Genomic DNA, 6388 nt, shown 5'->3' on the forward strand with positions numbered 1-6388 from the left:
GGGTGCTTGTGTTAAGTAGATTTAGAACTTGGGGGGTTTCAGGCAGTGAATCCGTGATGGTGATGATAATGTGGAACGCAACCCAGCTCTGGTCTCAGACAAAGTACTCTATCATGTAGAACATGTCCAGAAATGAGCTGCCTCCTTGTATGGTAATGCAAGGAATATGTTGCATGTGTTTTTGCAGCGCTTTGGCTTGTTCATGCATTTAAAATGGTGCCATCGTTGAGTTTTTGAAGCTCTCTGTGGCTTGGGTACAGCTGATATTGGTCTGAATGCAGTGCTGTAGAAGGATACTCAAATTAAACAAACTTGTCTGTGTGCTAGTAGTATGAACCCAGCCCACAGCAGGAATATGTCTTTGCTTCAGGCTCTGCTGGGCTAATGGGCTTCTTTTCTTGGATACATCAATTCGGACATTCCCTTCCTTGGGAAGGAGACAAAGAAGAAAAGAGGCTGAACTGCCCCATGGCTGATGGTGGGACTAGGGGGAGAAGATAATGGGCGGAAGTTATGTGGAATGTGAGGAAAGAACTGAAAGATTTGGGTTGAATGGAGCTTTTCTGTGCAAGACATTGAGTTGAGCAGGTTTGGTGTTGGGAGCTATGTGTAGTTTGAGGGAATGGGGCATGGTACAGTAAGATAGGTGACCCTCTTTAGTCAGCATTTGTGTGAGACACATGAGGTGGGAAAGCTCACAAGAAAACAGATTTGGTGCCTGGTTTGCATCTCCTCAAGAGCTTGCTTCAAACCCTCAGCATTCATATTCCCTAAACATGCAGTTACTCTACATCTGGATATAGGCTCAGCCATGTCCGGAGCAGAAGGGCAAAGGCAGGTATCCTGGTTGGTGTCACTGAACATCTGCAGCAGCAGGTCCGTGCCTAGTGCTGTCACTCTTTTGGTGGCAGGGTGTGCAGGGGACAGGTCCTGTCCCAGAGGCAGCATGCTGTCAGTGTGCCCCAGTCCCCACTGTGCGAGGCTGGTGACAAGGCACAGTGCCCACCGTCATTGTAAATGCACCAAAGGGCTGCTTTATAAAGCGGAAAGCTGCAACTGCTGTAATTGCAGTTGTGGAAGCAGGGAAAGGCCACCGGTACTCACTATCACCAGAAGAGCCAGGATATTCCGGTATAGTTTAAATGGACAGTCCTTTCTCACACAGCTGCAGCTGGAAGTGTGAAAACAGTTCACTCCCATGAAAAGCTGTTTTAATGCCCCACTCCTTGTGCTGGAAATACTCCATGGAGGTGAATTTCTAGCAAATAGAGTTGTGCTTTGGATTTGAGGAACCCTTACCATGGTTTGGTTCAGTGCAAATTAACCCATTCCTGAACACTGGAAGTAAGAGAGGAAAGATAATTTCAGCCCCCACCCCCCCCCAGCCAAATTTCTCATTGTAAAGCATAGAATCACACAGAATACTTAGGGTTGGAAAGGACCTTAAGATCATCTAGTTCCAACCCCCCTGCCACGGGCAGGGACGCCTCACACTACACCATGTTGCTCAAGGCTCTGTCCATCCTGGCCTTGAATGCTGCCAGGGACGGAGCATTCACCACTTCTTTGGGCAGACTGTTCTAGCGCCTCAGCACCCTCACAATAAAGAACTTCCTTATATCTAGCCTGAACCTCCCAAAAAGCAATTAGCAGAGGATGGTTTCGATCCATCGACCTCTGGGTTATGGGCCCAGCACGCTTCCGCTGCGCCACTCTGCTCTGCACAGCAAACATAAAGAGCTTCTTTTCTCACAGTATGCAACTTGTTTCCTAATATTCTATGATAAAACGATTGCTGGTAGACCTGTGCAACAGAAATGGTGTAGACCAGCAAACAAGCCCATGACAAATCGGTGATTTCAAATACTCTTTGTAAAGCTGCATAAAAAACACCTGGTAAAATTTAGGGATAGCCCCTAAAATGCTCCTGTAAAAAATGGGACACTTGTTTTAGGGCTGTTTGACATCATTTGCCTCACAAAGTCAAAAAGTATTACAATGCCACCAATTAATTCCATAACATCAAGCCTTTGGGATAAGAAGTAAATGTATTTTCATAAAATTATAGAATGGTTTGGGTTGAAGGGAGCTTAAAGCTCATCCAGTTCCAACCCCCTGCCAAGGGCAGGGACACCTTCCACTAGAGCAGGTTGCTCCAAGCCCCTGTGTCCAGCCTGGCCTTGAACACTGCCAGGGATGGGGCAGCCACAGCTTCTCTGGGCACCCTGTGCCAGCACCTCAGCACCCTCACAGGGAGAGCTTCTGCCTAAGAGCTCATCTCAATCTCCCCTCTGGCAGGTTAAAGCCATTCCCCTTGTCCTGTCCCTACAGGCCCTTGTCCAAAGCCCCTCTCCAGCTTTCTTGTTGTCCCCTTTAAGTACTGGGAGCTGCTCTAAGGTGTCCCCTTCAGGAGCCTTCTCTTCTCCAGGCTGACCCAGCCCAGGTCTCTCAGCCTGTCGCCATAGGAGAGGTGCTAGGGCATTTTGGGGCAGTGGCAGAGCAAGACAAGCAGCACAGGGTAATGCGGAGAAATTAAACTATAGAGAAAGCCCAGCACCTTTGATGTGCTCTGGTAGCACACATATTCAGCATCACAAAACTACGACTCTAATAGAGCATAGTTTTATGCTCTATTAGCATAAACACTGGGTGTGATGTGAGCTGCATGAGAGAGAAACCCATCCTGCCCTGCAAAACTGTACACGAGTTGACAGGCGCAGTGAGGCGAGGGCAGGGCTGGGAGACTCTGCAGAAAGAACATTGAAGTTGAAGACAATGAGGCAACCGTTAAAAGTCACCCATGGAAAAATGCTAATATTTTCTCTGGTTTTCGGGGGAGTGGCAAAATGACTTTTTTATGTGGGAGAATTCCAGCTTTCAGCAGAGAAAATGATCCTTTTGGTATTTTTTCCCATAACAATTTTTTCCTCTTTTTATTTTTTATTTAGGCTGGAGACTGCTCTTTGCCACTGCATCTTAAGATTTTGTTGGAAATTTCCTATGGGGCAGGAGACTGGGAATTATCCTAAATAACTATTTCTATATAGAAATTCCAAACCTCTCAACATTGCCCTCATTGCCCTCATTGAACTCTGGATGTTCCTTCTAGTCATCTAGAAGACAGTCCCCTATTCAAGTTTCTCCTCGAGCAAAGCTGCTTTAAGGGGAACCCAATGCTCCTTAGCCCCATTTTCCTTTTGTTGCTTGGCAGTTTGCTGTCCCACTGCCGTGCCAAAACAATTGCTTGTGGGTCGTGCTGCAAATGGGGTCTGTGCACTTTATAAAGTCTCAATGAATTTATTTCCCCCCTTGGCCCCAAGTGTTTTCTCTCACTGATGTGGTTTGCAGATGGTTGCCTGGGTCTGAAGGAGGAGGACATTCAGGGATCTCTTTAGCTGGCTTTGCGTGTGGAAAAATGTCACGTGGAAGATGTTAAGGGAGCATTTTCTGGCCAGAGCCACATGTTATTGAAGCCATCATCTCTTTGAGATCAGTCCCTGGCGGAACAAGGTCTTCTCTGCTGACCTCAGTGCTGCATCTTCATATGCCAATTACCTCTGGGTAATTAAGGTCTGAGCAGCACGCTACAGGGTAGGTATTGTGCAGTGAGCAGTATTGCTTGGGAAAGGACATGAACACAAGCGCTCCCCGAACGGTCATGGGTTAGTTAATGCCATTTTAAATGCTTCCCATGTCTTCGCCTGGCCCTGGTGCCCAGAGCAGACTGCAGGAGAGAGGGTTGAGCTGCAGGATAATTATAAGTGAGTTAAAATGTTCATGGCCTCCTCAAGCCAGTGAGGATGCTATTTAAAGGAATGTATTATTCCCTGCTGTATCTTCTGGCCTGCACAGGGAACTTTCATTAGAGCAGCTGGCAAAGAGAGCACACGAGAGATAGTGCCTTGGAGAGCTCATGTGGCTTTCCACACCATCTCGGCTTGAAAGAGCCTTTGACTGTGCATCTTGCAAAATGTTTTCTCTGAGCTGTCAAAATATGCATCAGTCAAACCAAAGGAGTCTGGAACGTGTTACGTTAGTGCACCGTTACCAATGGAGCTGCAGCCGTGCAGGAAGGGGTCCCAGCAGGCGCTCTCCAAAGCTGTGTGGAGACACCGTGGTCCTCAGGAGATTTCTGAGGTCCTGGAGAGTGCCTCCACCTCTGTCATGGTGGGAACAAACCTCAACCCCTGAATGGAGTTCTCCCAAGGGGGAACTTTCAAATCCTGTTGGGTTTGAAAGTAAGCAAGGAGCAGTTTGATACCCATCTCTCAAGGAAGGGCAGGTCTCTTGGCTTCCTTCTCTTCCCAAGTGTGAGACCACATACACTGAGCAGGATGGGAGGGTGCACAGCAAGGACAGAAGCACATGTGTCACTGCACATGGTTACAACCTGGTCTTGCCCCAGAAAACATGGTTTGTGTATTGGAGGCCAGCTTGCCCTGCTGTGTCTAACTAGTATTATGAACTAGTTCATATAACTATATGAAGATGAGGAGCAGGAGACAGACCATTACACAGCCTTGCAAACATGTGAAGCGTCATCATGATCTGGGAGGAAATGGCAGGAGCCCATTCTGTGTATCTCGTGCCCAGCCCTGAGGCTGTTGAAGGCTGTTGGAGGGAGCTGGGAAACAACACCCCCCACATTTTCCTAAGGAAAACATGCCACAAAGCAAACTCTAGGCAGGCTGCTATTTGTAAAACTCATGCGAATGTCTCTGGAGTCTGTCGAGAGTTGCTTGAAGGCATTTTGTTTCAATAAGAGATTTTTGTGTCTGTGTTATCAGAAAACATCCAACTGTGGCCTTGAGCATAGAACCGTATCATAGAATCCCAGACTGGTTTGGGTTGGAAGGGACCTTAAAGCTCATCCAGTTCCAACCCCCTGCCACGGGCAGGGACACCTTCCACTAGAGCAGGTTGCTCCAAGCCCCTGTGTCCAACCTGGCCTTGAACACTGCCAGGGATGGGGCAGCCACAGCTTCTCTGGGCACCCTGTGCCAGCGCCTCAGCACCCTCACAGGGAACAACTTCTGCCTAAAAGCTCATCTCAATCTCCCCTCTGGCAGGTTAAAGCCATTCCCCTTGTCCTGTCCCTACAGGCCCTTGTCCAAAGCCCCTCTGCAGGTTTCTTGTAGCCCCTTTAGGCACTGGAGCTGCTCTAAGGTCTCCCCTTCAGGAGCCTTCTCTTCTCCAGGCTGCCCCAGCCCAGCTCTCTCAGTCTGGCTCCAGAGCAGAGCTGCTCCAGCCCTTGCATCATCTCCATGGCCTCCTCTGGACTCACTCCAACACCTCCACGTCCTTCTTACATTGGGGGGCCCAGAGCTGGATGCGGGACTGCAGGGGGGGTCTCACGAGAACAGAGTAGAAGGGGAGAATCCCTTCTCTAGACCTGCTGCTCACAGTTCTTTTGGTGCAGCCCAGCACACAGTTCTGTGCTGCAAGGGCACACTGCTGGGTCATGTTGAGCATGGCCAGAGGGTGTCCTTCAGTGCATGTGGTATCTCACGCTCTTGGCCAGGCTTGGTGGCTTGCTGTGCTGCTGGAGCCCTCCCGAGGGTGCCAGCCCTGGCCCCTGGACAGCCCGGGGAGCAGGTTCCTCCCTAAGGGGAATGCAGGCATAGTGTTTCCATGAGTAAGCCTCTCTTGCAGGGGTGCATGTTTGCAGGATGAGGCCATGGAGCAAATTAGTGAGCTCCCAGCCTGCTGCTCCCAGCCCGAGGTACACGTGGTGTGAAGCTGGGTGAACACATGCTTGAGAGCTTTTAATTTCACGCTTCCTGAGCAAGCATACTTTCCTCCCTAAAAGCTGAAAGACTTTTGGTGGTGCTTTTATTTCTGTATTAAATTTGGCATTTCTTTAAAAGCAGAAAAGGCTAAAAATGGGGGTGAGACAGAGCTGGGGAAGATTTGCGTGTAGGCTGGGGCGAGTGGCATCTTTCTGGTGTGCACTATGATGAGCACTATATGGTATGGTCCTGCCCTGTGTATTTTGGACAGTGCAGGTCACTAACCATTCAAAAACACATATTGAAACATCTTGCTCAGGCTGAGCTGTGGTGCTTCCCTTCTAAGCACGGTGGATAACAGATGAGGTGTGAGGCAGGGGTGTGTTAGGGGTCCCCAAGCAAGGTCAGTGAGGGTTAGTACACCCAAACAGCAGGTCCCCATTCAGGTCCTGATCAAGTCTCATGTCATGTTAACACCCTAGCACTGGAGCTGATAGGCTCTGGCAAGGACTAATTAGTCTTGATTTTGGATGATGCTGATGTGGCCAGAGCTTTTCCAGGTCTGAGGCCACCTCTGGGATCTGTGCATCATGCTTCATGTTGCTGTGCTCCCAGATGTGCACGGAAAGGCACTTTTCTCCCACTTAGTGAAGGGCAAG

The 6388-nt window shown here is 49.2% G+C and overlaps 1 long non-coding RNA gene and 1 other non-coding gene across 2 annotated transcripts; one reads left to right on the plus strand and one right to left on the minus strand.

The window, feature by feature from the left end:
• Positions 1-1647: 1647 nt before the first annotated feature.
• On the minus strand, positions 1648-1719 carry TRNAM-CAU. Its single transcript has one exon. It is a non-coding gene; the product is annotated as a tRNA-Met (tRNA).
• A 657-nt stretch (positions 1720-2376) lies between these two features.
• Positions 2377-5402, plus strand: LOC115610805. Its single transcript, XR_003992341.1, has 2 exons — positions 2377-2470; positions 5240-5402. It is a non-coding gene; the product is annotated as an uncharacterized LOC115610805 (long non-coding RNA).
• The last annotated feature ends 986 nt before the right edge of the window (positions 5403-6388 follow it).

Source organism: Strigops habroptila, chromosome 7, assembly GCF_004027225.2.
Source record: "Strigops habroptila isolate Jane chromosome 7, bStrHab1.2.pri, whole genome shotgun sequence".
Taxonomy (NCBI): Eukaryota; Metazoa; Chordata; class Aves; order Psittaciformes; family Psittacidae; genus Strigops; species Strigops habroptila.